The sequence below is a fragment of the Mercenaria mercenaria genome, chromosome 11 (assembly GCF_021730395.1).
Source record: "Mercenaria mercenaria strain notata chromosome 11, MADL_Memer_1, whole genome shotgun sequence".
Classification (NCBI taxonomy): domain Eukaryota; kingdom Metazoa; phylum Mollusca; class Bivalvia; order Venerida; family Veneridae; genus Mercenaria; species Mercenaria mercenaria.
In genome coordinates, this window is record NC_069371.1 from 7,916,019 (window position 1) to 7,935,370 (window position 19,352).

The following is a 19,352-nucleotide window of genomic DNA, read 5'->3' on the forward strand; positions in this document are numbered from 1 at the left end:
GTCTGCCATTATTTTGCTTGATTCCATTGTTACAACGCATTCGTTTGCTGCCATGTTGCGGTCGTTAACTTTTTGACGGTGCTTGACTCCGTGCTGGTCCTGTTGGATCGTTCAGTTCATCAGATTTACGTGTAAAAAAGAGTTTAGCTTAAGTCGATGCTACATCTCGTGAAGGCATTACTGGTGTTATAGCTTGAATTTACTTATTTGAAGATCTGTTAAAATGCTACTTCTCCTCTTTCTTACATTCGATTACCGAATAAATCCTAAGAGATTTAATTTCAGCATATCAAATAAAAAAAGTTGGCTAGATGCCAGAAATTGGCAAAAGGAAAGAATGGTTAAATGAAAATGTTGCACACAATATCGTTTTTTGCTACATTATCAAGTCTAAAATGTTTTATTCTTCTTGCAAAAATTATTGAATAACGCTGATTCAATATTTATATTGTCTGGCTAGCTACGAAATTGTTTTTGTTGTATTAGATTTTCGCATTTTCAATTGGTTTTAAATACGTTTTGCAATATCTGATTTGTTTTAAAGTAAATAAAAAGGAAAAAATGTCTAACATTAAAAGTCACGCTCGAAGAGCGCAGCTGTCTTAAACAGAAATGCACAGCAGTGCATAAACGGACGAGCGCATTATACACACGCATGTACACATGCATGCACAAGTACAATGGACAAAGTGGACGCTCCACAGGTCGCCCAGTATGACAAAACAGAACATGTTGCAGACTATGTTTAAAATAGAGAAAAGTGGAAACTTCACAGGTCGCTCAACACGACAAAAACGAAAATGTTGCAGGCTCGGTTTGATTGAGCCTGTTCATGGACTAACTTCTTTCATGGACGGTAGTAGAATGTCATGCAACTATCCAAACCCTCTAGCAACAGGTTAAGCATAAAATTTGCTCATGTTGTAAGTACTAATTAAACATACACTCTAAAGACATCCTCCTTAAATGTGTACGAGGAACCTTCATTGATGCACTAGAGTGCATTCCATGAAAGCTGCATTTAGTCCCAAATTTATATAATGATCAAGCCCTAAACGAGAAAACAATGGGCAGAACTTAAAAACTAAGAGAAGGAATCCAAGGTTATGGAGTCTGCATTTCACGGAAACTGTCAAAAGACAAAAATTAAAAAGCAGGTACCACAGGGTGCAATACTCGTAGAAAGCGTCTGTTGCTTGCCCAACAATCATGTAATATGACCCAGACATCAATAATATAGTTCTACAGCAGGAAAATATTTTGTGCCAAATTTTACTGAATTAACTTTTTTTGTTTTCAGATATTTAGGCTATTTTAAGTATTATTTTCAATAACATCTTAGTTAATGTAAAGAGAATACTGCATTTTAATGTGGGAACTACATGCAACAAATGTAAATGAATCTTAAGGCAGAAATGACAGATGGGAAAAGAGAAAAAAAATCATGGCGATTTGAACTCGTACCAAATGATTTGTTGATACCTGACTTGGCTATTTAGCTAAAATTGCTATTAAATGTCAAGTTCCACTTTTTTATGTTGATCAGTTTTATTTACTCTACTTTGTGATACGTTTGAGCTTAAAATATATTGTATCATTTGGAACATAAAATATAAGGTTATAAGGCTACGTGCTATATATTTATGTTTATTGTTTTCTCGTCCGAAGCGTGAGACATTGTATGATGGTAAACATGATTATTCTAGGCTACTGCACTGGAACATTAATACACAGCTTTTATTACGTTGCGTCATATTGAACATTCGGCATTTAGATATGACAAAAAGAGCCAATTGTTAATTATTTCCATTTCTGACTCGAAACAACATCTTTAGTGTATTACATCGTAAATATTCCATTTTTATAGATGTTTTTAGTTCGTTTGACAAGGAATTCTTAAAATACTCACATTTCTTAGACTTGACATTCATAGGGAACCACTGAACAGAAAAATTAAAGCAATTATGTAAAAACGGTCTCCAACAAGTTCGATTTTACCTGTAAAATCCCGCTCGAAACCGCCGTCAACTCCTTCCCTCTAAATGTTAGAAACGACAGCAAGTCTAATGGAGGCACTTGATTAAAACTATCACATTCTAAATGATATCTTGTTCCTTTTTGGTGTGTTTTCATCGTTTTAAATAAATTGCTGCTATTCATATTTGAACATATATTTTCAATAGATCCTACCTCTGTCATTTTTTTTGGGGGTGGGGGGGGGCGAATGACGTACTAAGAACGAATTTGTCATGCCACCTGACTTAAGTACTAGATTTTAAGAATCTTTGACTGGTTGCGGATAAAGATGGGAATATCCGGCAAGAGGGTAACTGTTTAGGCAGTAACGAGGCTCCTGCCGAATTACCGCTTTAACAGTTACCCGAGTGTCGGGTATTCCCATCTGTACCCGCTGCCAGTGATTGATTCCTTTTCTTGCATGCCTTATTCTTCAATTTGTAGAAGATATAAAGAATGTTTTTCTTTAAGGCGCTATTTTGTTATAGTAGCGTATGAATTTACGCATTCATTCGTAAATTATAGCACGTGAGTCATCTTACACCGCTGGATGAAAAATGAGTTTTTCTAGCCCCGGAAAAGTACGGGAAAAACCTTTCTGGCATGCAAGAAAACGCATTATAGATAATTTATCAACATGAAAGATGTATGCAACACTTCCTGATTGGACGAGTGTGCCTATTTTATTCACTCTCCTGATTGTCAAACAAGACAAAGTTTTAAAGCTACGTTTCGCCGAGTATATATAGCAAGAATATTGATATATCTAAAACTGATAAGTAAGTTCAATAAATTTCATAAAAACCTATTCAAATACTAACATATATCAATTTATAGAAAAAGCTGAATACGGTCTGCGTATCAGATGAATAAGGTTGTGGTTTGCCAATCGATTAAAGTCTTTTGGGTAGAGAAGTTTCTTCCAGACCGCTGCTGTAACTATTCGTCGTAGAAAAAACGAAACAAAATTGAACCCCTACATTTGTGAAAAATTAAAAGAGAACCATTTCAATTGTTAGTGTAGTATTTAGTTTTGCGATTTGCAAAATAGAATAACACAAATGATATGAAAACCTCATAAACTTCTTGTCTTATTACAATTCACCCTCCATCTTTTTAAAAGATATTTCTATTTCTTGTTACGTCATACGATCACAAAATGAGTTTGACAAACAGCATGTCTTGAGTAATTCAATCTAACCATATGAAATAAAAAGTTAGCCTTAGCCAAGACATTGACATTCAGAAAGAAATCACACAGTTTTGCGATCACGCTATTTTTATCCTTTCAAAAGCGTCAAATCATTTTATTTTAAAAAACATCGCTCTTTCAATAATTATTATGTCTGGCTAGTCAAGTTTTTGCTTTTGTTCTATTATATGGACAAATTACCATTTTGTAATATTTGCTTAGAAAATGTTTTGTAATACATTTCAAAATACAAAATGTTATTTATTTGCAAGTATACACATTAGATGTAAAGAAGACAACAGTTAACTTGAACACTGTTTTAGACAGATTCGATTTCAGTGAAAAAATATGTCGCACACCACCTACTCACTCTAGCATTAACAAAAAAAGGAAAACGAAGCACGATATAATGATATTAACTTGTCTTGGTGGTTTTGTGTTTATGCGTTATTTTGAAGCGTAACACGATATAATGACATTAGACTGTTTTTTTTTTCTTTCTAGTTTTATGTTTATGCACGAGTATGGTTTATATGGTTAATGATGTCAGGAAATACCAATGCTATATTATTTTGCAGATTTGTTAAACTTATTGACATAGTAACTAAGCGTATGGAATGAAATTTTCAATACAAGATAAAGAACTGTATGCAATGTCAAAAAAAAAAACGATGATAAATATCCAAAGGTGAAAGCCACACATAATGAGAGCATACACATAATGAAAACATAGAAGACAGAACGAACAAATAAAGGAAGTACAGCATGGCACTACCTTTGAACGTTCAGTGGCAAAGAAAATACACAGGGTAGCTGAGACCCTCGGACCGATTTTTAGTGCGCTGCTAAGCTCGCTATTGTCCACAATCATAGAATAATGAAAAAGGAATTTTCCTGGATTTAAAAACTGCCTGTTGTGGAGTTCTCCACCTGCTCCACCAGATACAATGCAACAACTGAACAGTTGGCCTTTAAACAATGTCGAGCCGTAACCTCTTTGAATAAAAATTTCTAAAACAATCAAATGCAGTCGAAACAAATTGCAAAGACCAAACATCAAACGAGTTGTAAACGCATCCCCATAAAACTAAAAAGTGTTTTATATAAATTATCACATTACCAAATACGAAAAATATGAAGTATGCTTACTTATACAACAAAATGTCTTCGCAAACTTTGGAATCTGGCTGGGTCGTAAACGGTATGTGTACCGGACGTTTTGTTGTCTTTTGATGTACACGATCCTCGTCCGAAATATAGATCTGAATTAATACTATGAAACTGAGAGTAGAATAAATACTCCGCAGTAGAGGTCTCAATATAGATCTTCTTAAATAACTTACATAGTAGAGTCTGCAAAGTGGAAGAACAGTTTAACATATAAGCAAAGTAAAACTCACTTTAGATACATTAATAACCAGAGAAACAGCAAATCATTTTGTAAATATAAACAAAATTCAGGTATAGATTCCACCAAGATTGATTACAAAATACAAATCATCAGGAAATATAATGTTTAGTTCCCCTTGTAACAATTATAAAGTGCTTGTTTTGATGGGATATCACTGTCTTGATTTATGCCACTACATTCCGAAATAAGCTATCGTTGGTGACATGTACTGTCCTCTCACCTCACAGGTAAGAACATATCGTATGTGATAAGACAATCGAAAGTGAAGAAATAATTTTGGAGTAACCAATGGTCAGTGTCCATTGCTGTAAAACTGCATATTTTTGTTATCAGATCAAAAGGATTTAAAATTACCAAGACAACGCATTCTTTACTAGTTTCGACTTTTATGTCTTCGTCAGAAATAACAACGTATATTACAAACGACGTCACGTCCGATTGGACGCGAACGTCAACGTGACAAAAAGCGCAAATATAGAATATTTTGTTATCAACAGACAGAATGTGTTGAACTTAAACAACGTATAGCCCTCTGACAGCACCACGTTCCTGCGGTTTTTTGGGTATTTTTGTTCTGAATTGACGTATTGACGTCTTGTGAACCTGAAGTCCTCCATTTTACCGGGCTAAAACAGAAATTTTAAAAGAATTAAGAGAGCTTAAAACATGTGTTTTAAGTTCACACAAAGTTAGGTAATCAATATACCATCTGATAATTACTAATGAATAACCATTAAATATATAAATTGAAGTACTTATAAATTGTTGGAAAGGTATAGCAAATCGTTGCTCATTTGCTATGAAATAATGTTACATGATGCAAAAACTTTCCGTATCGTCCTGTGTAATTATGAATTGTTCGGTTATTGAACTGTATGATGTAGCCCCTTGCCGGCGGGGGGATAGAAAATGCTGGCTGTATCTCAATGCAGAGGGGTACGACTCCCCCGAAAATGGAGCCACCTGTTTGCCGTGGGTGGCGACCCGTAAGCCGGAGAGGAGGGTCCTGGATGTTGAGGTGCCCCATAGCATCCCGGGGAGATGATGCGTACTTATTTGCATCTGCGCATCTTCTCCCCGGGATGTGGGTGCCAATACACATCTTTGGCCTCTAATTCGGTGTAGACGTTCTGGCGGTCGTATTGGCCCGATACGATCAATCGGCTAGTTATGCCAAGCCCTAGGAAATCTCACATTTACGTTTACATTTTCTATTGTTTATTTCAAACTGCATCTTCAAGTGATCATTTTTATATTTTCACAAACATAATTTTGGAACAAAATACGTTACACAAAACCTGTCTTTACTCTGCTCTACTGTCACATTTTACTGCGCTCAACAAACTTCATATTACGTTCACACAAATTTTTTAACAATATATTTTCATTTGTACTTCAATCTATGTTTCCTAGAAGGCGGTGGCTTAGGGCCAATCGGTTGGGTAGAGTAACAATCCCTTGAATCCCATGTTTGCTTTTCTTCAATACAGCTGGTGATATGAACAAGATTGTAAAATATCTGTCCGAGTATATCACTACAGTATCCCTAACATGTATGAGCTGGATATCCGCTCTGTTTTCATGTTCCCTTGTTGGACTACGCGGCGGGTGGGGGCTGCGAGTGACGAATTTTAATATTTCAGTATGGAAAAATCAAAATTAAAAACGACCGCATACCGAAACGGATTCTGACGGCATGGAAGGTGAAAATTCTCATCAACCTCTCACATCAAATACGGCTTTTCCAAGATTTCTTCTCATTCAATCAAATATCGAAGATTTCAAAATGACAACTATCTCACCGTTTGCAATTGAGAAAACTATAGAAAGTATAGCTGGTGTTCCTAAATCAGTTAAAAAGTTGCGTACTGGTGATCTTCTCGTTGAAGTTGACAGAGCAGCACACGCTAAAAATCTACTTGGCATTACATCCTTCTTTAACCATCCGTGTAAATGTATACCGCACCGTACTTTGAACTCCTCAAGGGGGTCATTCGATGTCCCGATCTTGCTGGGGTATCAGAGACGGAGATTGTTAAAGAACTTACTGCTCAACACGTGACAGCTGCGAGACGCATCAAAATCAAAAAATTAGGGAAAGAAATCCACACCAGCACTATCATTCTAATATTTGGCATTCCGTTCCTGCCTTCTGTTATAAACATTGGCTATCTACGTACAAAAGTTACTACTTACATACCAAATCCTCTTCAGTGTTACAATTGTTTCAAGTTTGGCCACAACGAAAACACCTGTAAAGCTGAACATATTTGTCCAAAGTGCTGCCAAGATGGATATTCTCACGAACATGACACCTGCAAGTATCCAATGCGTTGTGTGAATTGCGGCGAGCCGCATTCAGCCAGGTCTCGAGAATGCAAGACATGGAGGATTGAAAAGGAAGTTCTCCATGTCAAATTCACACAGGGCATTGGTTTTCCAGAAGCTAGACAAATTGCCAATGCTAAATTCGTATCTCCATCACTGACATCGACATATTCTTCCATAACAAAATCTAACTCAAACAAATCAACTCAATGTATTGATGCGTCTACGCAAACTGATTCTGTGCGTGTCCCAGAAGTTCAAACCGGAAAGCCAAATGTTGCTGCAAAACCTGTCCAGAAACCAGTAGTTCAATATGCAGCTGCTAAACCAAGGCTGCCACCAGCTATACAAAATGTTCCAAACTACGCAAATTCGCAATCGTCAAAGCAATTTGTTACATCAAATTCTAATCAACGTGGGGTGACTCAAACACCCAGACAAAAAATTGACTTGAAAACTGATGGGCTTGGAAAGGGATCAAATGATCCCATACAAACTCATAACCGGTTCCCTCTTGATATGAACCGGTTGACGGGTGAGGATGATGACGATCCGCCATTATCTGCTCCGTCCAGTTTAACTAGCACAAAGGAGGGGAAGATCAAAAGGTTCCCTCCTGAGTCAATGCAACACTAATACTTTAAATTTCCAGTCGTTCAATTTTTGTTTACCATTGTAAATGGACAGTAAAATTATCCAGTGGAATTGCCGTGGACTTAAAGCAAATTATAATGAAATTCTCCTTCTCTTATCAAAATATAATCCTTCACTTATGTGCCTTAGTGAAACGTTTTTGAAGGAAACGGACAAAATAGCTTTCAAAAATTATTCAGTGTATAACTTTATTAATACTAACACTGATTGAGCTTCTGGTGGTACATCTATTATTATTAATAATGCATGTCCGCACAGAAAAATTGTTCTAAATACAAGTATTCAATCAGTTGCAATAAACGTTACATTGCATCGACCAATTACTATCTGTTCCATTTACATACCGCCCAAATTTAAACTAAATCTTGATGATCTTATAAAACAATTGCCGCAACCTTTTTTGCTTATGGGAGATTTTAATGGCCATCATGAATTTTGGGGCTGTTCTGACAGCAACACTAGAGGTCAAATTATTGAAAGAAATGCCTTCTGTTTATTAAATGATAAATCAAAAACGTATCTTCATCCTGCAACAGGTAACTTTTCTTCGCTTGATTTGACAATTTGTCAACCGAACATCTTTCTTGATTTTGAATGGAAAGTACTGGATGACTTGCATGGTAGTGACCATTTTCCAATTATTATTTCAAATACTTCTAATCTGCCTTCAGACCACCCTTCATATTTCAAATTTAATAAAGCTGACTGGAAGCAATTTGAAACGTTATGTAAAAATGATTTGACTTTGGAGAATTTTACAAATTTTTATGATCCCATTGATCGGTTTTCGGTTCTTCTGTCCGATATTGCTGACAAGTCCATTCCTAAAACTTCAAGAAATGGTAAACATAAAAATGAGCCTTGGTATAATGATGATTGTAAGACCGCTGTTCGAAAACGTAGGGCAGTCATTAAAAAATCAATATAAGGCCGACAAAAGACAATCTACAATCAGTTAAGATTCAGAGAGCAAAAGCTCGCAGAACTATAAAACAAGCAAAGAAAAGATCATGGCATTCATACGTTTCAAAACTTAATTCTAGGTCATCGGTTAAAAAAGTCTGGGAAATGATTCGCAAAATAAGTTGAAAACGAAAAACTTCAAATGTTTCCCATCTAACAAAATCAGACCAGTCTATTGCATCTACCAAGCCCTGCTACTTGAAATTTATAATATTACATGAAAAACTGGCATTTTTCTAGATTCTTGGAGGGAAGCTACAGTTATTCCAATACCAAAACCCGGGAAAGCTAGCACGAACCTCAGTAATTACAGACCGATTGCCCTTACTAGTTGTTTATGTAAAACTTTAGAACGTATGATCAACTCTAGACTAGTTTGGTATCTTGAATCTCAAGGCCTAATTACAAACTTTCAAAGTGGTTTTCGCAAGCAGCGCAGCACAACTGATCATCTTGTTCGACTGGAAAGTTTTATTCGTGATGCATTTGTTAAAAAAGAGCATCTAGTGTCTGTCTTTTTCGATTTAGAAAAACCTTATGACACTACATGGAAGTATAGTATTATGAATGATCTTAACGACTTAGGTTTAAAAGGTCGTCCAACATTTATATCACAATTTTTATCTGATCGCAATTTTAAAGTACGTGTTGGTTCAACCCTGTCTGACTCTTTTGGGCAAGAACAGGGAGTTCCACATGGTTCTATTTTATCTGTTACACTTTTTAGCATCAAAATTAACAATATAGTGAAATGTTTGTTACCAGGCACAGATTGTTCATTATATGTTGATGATTTTTTAATATGTTATCGTTCCGATCACGACTGAACGCCAATTACAGCAGTGTTTGAATAAAGTTCAAACTTGGGCCATGGAAAATGGTTCTAAATTTTCCCAATCAAAAACTCAGTGTGTCCACTTTTGTCAATTACGGAAACATCATTGTGACCCTGAGCTTTTTCTAAATGGTAAAAAATACCCGTTGTTGACGAAGCAAAATTTCTTGGTGTTATTTTTGATAAAAAGCTTTCTTTTATACCACATATAAAATACCTGAAAGCCAAATGTTTGAAATCATTGAATCTTTTAAAGGTAATTTCAAATACTCATTGGGGAGCAGATCGCAAGGTTTTGTTAAGACTTTATAGAGCTTTGATTAGATCCAAGCTAGATTACGGTTGTGTTGTTTATGGTTCAGCCAGGAAATCGTATTTACAAATGTTGGATACTATCCATAATCAAGGTCTTCGTATTGCTTTTGGCGCATTTAGAACATCGCCTGTTGAAAGTTTTTATGTTGAAGCAAACGAACCCTCCCTTTACACGAGACGTGAAAAAACTGTCATTGCAATATGCTCTGAGGGTGGCTGCCAACAAATCCAATCCTGCTCATAAAATCAAATTTAAATCCAAGTACCAAGATTCGTATGACAGAAAACCAAAACAAATTAAACCTTTTGGATTTCGCATCAACAATTCTATGAAGGAAACTGATTTTGAATTCGATGATATAAAAGAAAATTTAGTTCTTAATACACCACCATGGACTCTTAATTCTCCAACAGTTCTTTTTGATATGAAAACCGCCTTAAAAAAGTCTGAAACAAACCCTGAAATATTCAAATCCAAATATAACGAAATCAAGTCGACTTACAAAGATCGTTTTCCAATTTATACAGATGGTTCAAAAGATGATTCAAAGGTTGGATGTGCTGCCGTTAGCCACCTACATCAATCCAAATTACGTTTGCCAAATAACGCTACAATTTTTTCAGCTGAGGCAAAAGCTATTGATTTGGCCCTTAATTTTATTTCAGAATATAATCAAGAACAGTTTATCTTCTTTTCCGACTCATTTTCAGTATTACAATCAATTCACAACCGAAATACGGAAAATCCTTTCATTCAAAATATTCTTCTCAGGGTTCATGAACCTATCTTTTAAGAAGTCCATCATATTCTGTTGGATTCCTAGCCATGTTGGTATTAATGAAAATGAGTATGCTGATACCGCAGCAAAGAAATCACTTTCCTTACAACAATCTAATTTGAAATTACCATATACTGATTTTAGGCCAAATATCAACAAATACATTTTAACTAAATGGCAGTCGTCATGGAACAATGCTTCGTTCAATAAACTTCGTGAAATTAAACCTACTTTAGGTGAATGGCACCAAGGAAACAGATCTGTTCGCAGGGAGGAAGTTGTTCTTTCTCGTTGTCGAATAGGTCATACTCGGTTGACTCATTCGTTTCTGCTGAACAATGAAGATCAACCTGAATGTGTACCATGTCAAACACCGCTTACTATTAAACATATTCTAATCGACTTATAGACTTCGATCCACAGCGCAATTCATACTATAATGTTGAATCGTAAAAAGAGCTGTTTGAGCAAATTTCAGCCGACAAACTTTTACAATTTTTGAAACAAATATGTATATATCATAAAATCTGATCCTTATTTGATTTTTATTCACAACTTTTATACTTTTTGATGTTTGCAATTGATTTCTTTACACTATATATGTATATACACTTTTACTTTAATAGTTTTATATATGCTTTGCAATTAACGTTATCCATTTAACTTTTTCTCGGCGATATATGACCTTTTTGTGTCGATTCGCCGTAAACCCAACTCATTCATTTTTTAACTGTATGATGTAACAACCGTAGAACAGTGCATGACATACAGAAATAATCCCATAAGATGGAAATTCCTACCTACTCTAACTATGTTTGACATTGTGCAAATTGCTAACATTTCAGCATGCATACGAACATGTTTTTGCTTTTTGAGACAAATTCAATTTGATATTTGCATGGAAATATTGTGATATTTGAAGAATATCTCAGTTAGATAATTTTTATATGATATTTCTGTATTTGTTTTTTGATTTTGTTTTAATGAAAGCTATTATTAAACTGATATACATATCATATATAAAATATCGAAAATTCTCGAACGATTACCGTATAGCGGGTTATTTCTGCGGTCAAAAACTTCTTTTGGTCCCAAAAATTGTGAAATAAATTTCTGCGCGTTTTATTTCTGCGTTTTCATATTAAAGAAAGAGAGATTTCTGCGTGTTTAATGTAAAGGAGTAGGTAATTCCCCGTATGATGCGTCGCTGTGAGATTTACTAACGCGTGAAAGACAAAAAAACTAAATTACCGGTAACTGCTGTAAAGACACTCTGCTTTGAATGAATACATTGTAAGATATAATTACATGTGAACTGAAAAGAAAAAGTATATGTTAGCAAACTGCTATAACATGAAAAAAATTCCGTGGGAGTAACAGTTAGGACTTTGTTTGAACATCACACTCAATTATACCATTATCGGTAATTGATAGACGACGGCGGTAATGTCCAATAATTAGACCATCCTACTGTGAACTTCGGATTACCTTGGGTAACATAGCGTAAAACAAGTTGGTGAAAAAAATGCAGATTTTTTTGCGGTTAAAATTTTTCCTGGGTAAAAAATTCTGCTGGAAATATTTTTGCGATTATACCGAGAGACCGCAGAAACACAGAATTTTCCCACCCGTAGTAATAACCCGCTGTACGATATTACTTTGACATTTAAACAAGAAAATTAGTCATAATTATTCTAAAGTCATTCCTTGATGTGTCCAATTCATAACATAAGAACCACTAGGCCCAGAATGTTGAAACTTAGTGAGATACTTGGACATGCCAAGTAAAATATCCCTACTGCAGCCAACTATCAGTGTCTCTTTGACTTTCGCTTCTGTTCCCTAATGACGCTTTGCCTATACGACTATGCATTGGGCCCCTGTGACCTTGACCTTTAACAGAGTGACCCAAAATCAACAGGAGTCATCTACTCTGCATGACCAATCATCCTATGAAGTTTGAACATTCTCGGTCAAGTGGTTTCCAAGTTACTGATCGGAAATGGTTTTCCATGTTCAGGCCCCTGTGGCCTTGACCTTTAACAGAGTGACCCCAAAATCAAAAGGGTCATCTATTCTGCATGTACATTCATCATATGAAGTTTCAACATTCTGGGTCAAGTGGTTCTCGAGCTATTGACCGGAAATGGTTTTCCATGTTCAGACCCCTGTGACCTTGACCTTTAACAGAGTGACCCCAAAATCAATAGGGGTCATTTTGTCTGCATGTCCAATCATTCTTTGATGTTTCAACATTCTCGGTCAAGTGGTTCTCAAGTTATTGGTCGGAAATGGTTTTCAATGTTCAGGATCCTGTGACCTTGACCTCTGATGGAGTGACCCCAAAAACAACAGGGGTCATCTACTCCATAAGCCCTGCCAGTGGGGGAGCCGAGACATAATAAGCATAGCAGCTACAAGACAATCAAAGGCTATGAAAAAGACAAACAAACAGGACTTTTCATCTACGGAGAATAACATTTCTGTATTTTGTTTTAAATCTCCATGATATCCATTTAGCTTACTGAAACTGCAGAAACTAAGCTCAAATAAAATTTGCTTCTAACTGGTTATTACAATAGTTCAGTTCTACTCGAAGAGTCTGATCATTTACGTATCTTAACTTATTAAGTTAAAAGGTAATGTACGTCATAAGACAAAATAGGATTCTTTCTAACTTAACCCAAATAATGTAAGAAACATGCACGGGGTAGACAACAAAAATATTTCTGTCAAACAAATTGTTAAGGAAAAACATTTAGTGTCACTAAACACGAGTAACTGTTGTTTTTTTTTTTTTGGGGGGGGGGGGGGGGGGGGTGGTCGTCAAACTCAGTTGTAGGGGCCTCCGTAGTCGAGTGGTTAAAGTCGCTGACTACAAATCACTTGCCCTTCACCGATGTGGGTTCGAGCCTCGGCGTTGAATTCTTCATGTGAGAAAGCCATCCAGCTGGTTTACGGAAGTCGGTGGTTCTACCCAGGTGCCCGTCCGTGATGAAATAATACACGGAAGGGCATTCCTCCACCATCAAAGCTGAAAAGTCGCCATACACTCTGTGATTGTGTCGGTGGGATGTTAAACCCAACAAAAACGAAACAAACTCTGGTTCGCCATGACTTTAGACTTGGCATAGTTATCTTAAAATATGTTTGAGAAAACCCCTAACTTTTGACCGAAGTACATAATACGTATTCGCACTCGCATACATTTACGCCGAAAAGGTCTGTTATACTCCCGTGTTACATCAACAATGAGTAACTTACCAGTAAGATATATTGCAGCGTTCTGTCATTTTCGATTGAGAACGGCATAACTGACTAGCGTTGAAACTCGTATCTCTGAAGCAGTATCTTATACTATAAAAAAAATGCACGGAGAGGCATCTGGGGTCTTGCTCCACCATTAAAGCTGGAAAGTCGCCATATGACCAATTATGTGTCGGTGCGACGTTAAATCCAACAACAACAAAAAAATATACTATAAAAAAGAAATCTCTTGAAACTACGAAACTGCTTTTTAAAATTATATTTATTATAAGCGGCTGTGAAACAATATTAATAAAAGAGAAATTGCACATAAAACGCGCTACGAAATTTCATGATGTTTAGAAATTATTCTTTGCAATTAAATTTTGAAATTTCATTCTAAGGAGGTCTAAACACGAATCTTTCCTTAAAATTCCAGAACGCACACGAATAATCTTTTCACTTCTTGCATTATGCGAAAGGAATAACTGATATATTTGCATAGAAATGTTTCAGAAAAGTTATAACACGTGCTTTATTGAAGCCATGTCAAAACAATAAAGATGTGTCAGCAACAAAAATTAAATTTTGCATTTTTATTAAAAGAAGGTCTAAACATACTGTTCACTTAACATTACAACACGCAACAGAGTACGCTCTTCGTTTCCAGCTTCGTGAGGTAAACATACTTATGGTATTGGTATAGACATGTTTCAGAAAAGCAATTATAATCGTTTTATTGAAGTCATATATGTCACAAACACACCAGATATGTCGGCAACAAAATGTAGCAGAGGGATGTGACGTTTGGTATATATAATCTGGTTCCATGTGAAATCGAATCAACCGACTGCTACTATAGAAAGTACCTTGACTCGTATTACATAATGGTATGCTTACTGTTACTGACAGAGGTGACAGTGTCAGATGCTAAGGACATATATCCCAAAATTCGGCTTTAAATATTCATTCTGCCAAATATTTTGATAGAAGATATGGTATCATATGAACCCAATTAAACATATTTGTTAGGTGTATTTTTGTGCCCCCCACCCCCATATAGATTTGGTCTTGTCCGTGCATCCGTGCGTCCGTGCCCGCGAAATGATAGTTAAGTGACTTCATAACGGTACTTTCTCTTTGATGTCATTCATTCCGTTCTGTTTATGTGACCTTTTTCTTTTTATGTGACTGATAGAACAATAGAGAGAACAATGAGGGTGTCACATAAATACCGTTTCGTGGTCCGTGCATCCGTCCGTCCGTTCGAAGTTCGTGACGCACCTAGCTCGAAAAGTATTTGATATAAATTGATGAAACCTTGCATGAGTCTTTATCATGATATGAACTTGCGCACCTCCTATTTTTCGTCTGGCTCCGCCCCCTATTTTCAGAGTTATGGCCCCTGAAATAGTCAAAAATGCACATTTTTACCTTGTGACACGCCTAGCTCAAAAAGTATTTGATATAGATTCATGAAACCTTGCATGAGTCTTAATCATGATATGAACTTGCGAACCTCCTATTTTTCATCTGGCTCCGCCCCCTATTCTCAGAGTTATGGCCCCTGAAATAGTCAAAAATGCACATTTTCACCTTGTTACATGCCTAGCTCAAAAAGTATTTGATATAGATTCATGAAACCTTGCATGAGTCTTAATCATGATATGAACTTGCGCACCTCCTATTTTTCATCTGGCTCCGCCCCCTATTTTCAGAATTATGGCCCCTGAAATAGTCAAAAATGCACATTTTCACCTTGTGACATGCCTAGCTCAAAAAGTATTTGATACAGATTAATGAAACCTTGCGTGAGTCTTTATCATGATATGAACCTGCGCACCTCCAATTTTTCATTTGGGTCCGCCCCCTAGTTTTAGAGTTATGGCCCCTGAAATAGTCAAAAATGTACATTTTCACCTTGTGACGCACCTAGCTCAAAAAGTATTTAGTATAAATGGTTGAAAACTTGCATAAGTCTTTATCATGATATAAACTTGCACACTTTTAATTTTTTAGCTGGCTCCAACCTCTATTTTTAAAGTTATGGCCCCTGAAATAGTAAAAATATGCACTTTTCACCTAACTATATATGTGTCTAGCTCAAAAAGTATTTGATGTAAATTCAGGAAACCTTGCTGGAGTCTTTATCGTGATGTGACCTTGCAGACTTGGCATTCTTCTTGAGAATCGTAGCTCTTATTTCAGAGTTATTGCCCTTGAAATAGCCAAAGTAGTGGATTTTTTGTTTGTGATGCTCATAGCTCAAAATGTATAGGGCCTACAATAATGAATTCTTTTCATAAAATGTTTGTTGAAGCTATACCCCATTAAGACTGCAAACATTTGAATAATTGCCCCTTATTTCTGACAAATATACCAGTGGGGGCACACCCTGTGTCCTACAGACACATTCTAGTTATTCAGAATTTCTTCCTTTAATCAAAATGAGTCTGCAAAATTTTCGTTTTTGTCGTGTTGTGTTTCTACTTTTTCTGTTTTGTTTATGCTTTTGTAAAAACTTGGTGTGAAGTATTCTATAGTTTTCCTTCGCCAAATCCTAATACTTCTGAGCAATAGAAGAGACCAGTTTATTTTATGCCATATCACTCACTGAAAATGCCGATCTACTTGTACATTGTGTATAAATTATTGTTTTTGCCCTGTCCATCCGTCCGTACGTCACACTTCATTTCCGATCAGTAACTGGAGAAGCATTTGACCTAGAACCTACAAACTTCATAGGATGGTTGGGCTACTAGAGTAGACGACCCCTATTGTTTTTGGGGTCACTCTGTTTAAGGTCAAGGTCACAGGAGCCTGAACATGGAAAACCATTTCCAATCAACAACTAAAGAACCACTTGACCAAGAATTTTGAAACTTCATAAGATGATTGGACATGCAGAGTAAATGACCACTATTGATTTTGGGGTCACTCTGTTAAAGGCCAAGGTCACAGGGGCCTGAACATGGAAAACCGTTTACGATCAATAACTTGAGAACCACTTGACCCAGTATGTTGAAACTTCATAGGATGATTGGACATGCAGAGTAAATGACCCCAATTGATTTTGGGGTCAATGTCGTAGGGGCCTGAACATGGAAAACCATTTCCGATCAATAACTTGAGAACCACTTGACCCAGAATGTTAAAAACTTAATAGGATGATTGTTCATGCAGAGTAGATGACCCCTATTGATTTTGGGTCACTCTGTTAAAGGCCAAGGTCACAGGGGCCTGAACATGGAAAACCATTTCCGATTAGTAACTTGAGAACCACTTGACCCAGAATGTTGAAACTTCATAGGATGATTGAACATGCAGAGTAGATGGCCCCTCCTGTCCCCTATTGACTTCATGCCTATACGACTATGCAATTTGGGAGACATGCACTTTTTTAACAAAAGCATCTTCTAGTTTTAAATTATTTGCTTGAAACAGGCTTGAAACAGGATGAAAATTGTAGTCGCACTTTGTTCTTTATAGTATATTTCTCGACTCAAAATATTTTACTTTATGAGAATTTCATAACGTTATGCAGCAAAAAATAAAATAAAATTGTGTGCGTCTTTATAACGTCATAACACGTCTGACGTCATGTCTGTTTCCCGCGCTAAAATTAAAATTTGTTGCAAAATGCACATCTATAACTAAACATAAAATGAAAAGAAAATTTGTTTGTTTTGAGTGAATATGGAATATATCTCACTGAGAAGTGAGAAAATTTTCACATTTTCACTCGCGCTACACGCACATGAACGAAATTTTCTCACTTTTCAGTGAGATATATTCCATATTCACTCAAAACAAACAAATATCCTCTATTTATCAAAAAGCTTAATTATTTCAGTTGTTCTAAATTCATATAGATTAAACACAGCAAACAGTCTATACATTACCTTAGAAGCATGCTCTGCTATGCGTTTTTTTGAGTTCTGTACCAACTACCATTCTTATATTCAATATACCTTAAGTAGAAAAAGCTAAACGGCGAGACAAAAGACTTTTCTTTTGCAGTAATTAGCAATATGTATGCTAAGTAGTGCAAAAAAAAGCCAAAAGTATATTCTGTTTGACAGCTAGAATGAATATTGGAATAAACAATTAAATATTGCACGTTACCATATCATATTTCATTAAGATAATCAACAGACGCATCATTAATGGAATTTGTTATTAAGCGTGAACGGAAGCAATACACTAATCATTTCCCAAATTTAGGTTTTATGTAGAAGAAAACAGCAACTGCAGTTACTGTAAATAGGCTACTGTATTCATTTTACTTGTTCGCAGTTCAGTTCTGCTTTTCACTATAAAATTATGTACTTGCCAAACTTCATACTAAATACATCAAAATGTACAATAATGAAGGTCGATTTTCTGAGCACATATTACAGTTAAGGAGGTAGGTTACCTTAATATTTGTATGTGCGCATGCTCAACCCAAAGCTAACGTGACGATTTACGACGATGTTTACGACAAAACTAAATGTATTTGTATCATGGTTCATACAGAACATCAGAGATAAAATTCAAGTACTTTTCAAGGACTTTTTACAATTTTTCAAGGACTATTTTTTTCAAAACCACGATCTTATCTGAACAACTTTTATTGTTTTCATCATGTATTAATATGCAAAAATAAAACAACCATCACTTGTCACACCATTGTTAGCACATAACAAAAGCATAGTTGTCATTAATGATGGTGTACAATTACTGTACTTTGCAAACTATACTGTTATTCAAATTAACTTAGAAGTCTTTCAGCACGTCAACATTCTGCTTAATTTCTATCTCTAGTGCTTTGACTTTCTCCTTTTTTTCTTTAGCTGCCCTTCTCATTGCATTTGCCTGAGTTACAAAATTAATCTTACTAGTAGACTCTGCCTTTTCAGCAGTGTTCTGTAAATCATTAAAGTGACTCTCAGGTGTTTTTTTTTCTTTCAACCCATCAATTTCAAGAAGTTTATCCTTCCTTAGCCTGCTTTGAAAGTAGTATGTTTTATTTTTCTGCCTTTCTTTTTCTAGGTATACCTCATATCTCTGCCTTGCTGCTTTTGCATCCTTCAGCAAACTGTCTGTAATCTGGACGTTAAATATACCACCGACACTATTGACATGGTCACATACTACTCTTTGAGCAACTAGACTGTGTGCCTTCAAATTTTCAACCTCAAGTTCTTTGTTGACACTAAAACCTCTCTCAACATCTGCTTGTCCATGGGAAAGTATCAGTAAAACTTTCACAATTTCCAGTAAATGTAGATAATCTTCACTTGACATGTGTTCTAAGAAAAATGTATCAACTGACTGTGTTTTCTTGTCAAACTTTGAGAATAATTCCTTTCCAATTGCTGGAATACTGTCAATGAATGAATTAAACTGCTGGATTAAAACATCACATTCATTTTCTTGCACCTTCAAACTCTTAAGCCCAAGTAATTTCCTGAAGTTATCCTTACACTTAAGTGGTTCTTTTGCCATTTATACTGGATTTAAGCATGATAAGTAACGCACAAGTGAACATGACACTGGTGATTTTGTCAAAAGCTTCTTTAGTAACTCTACAAAACAACATTTTGCTTCCATTTTGCGTTCTATTTTTTG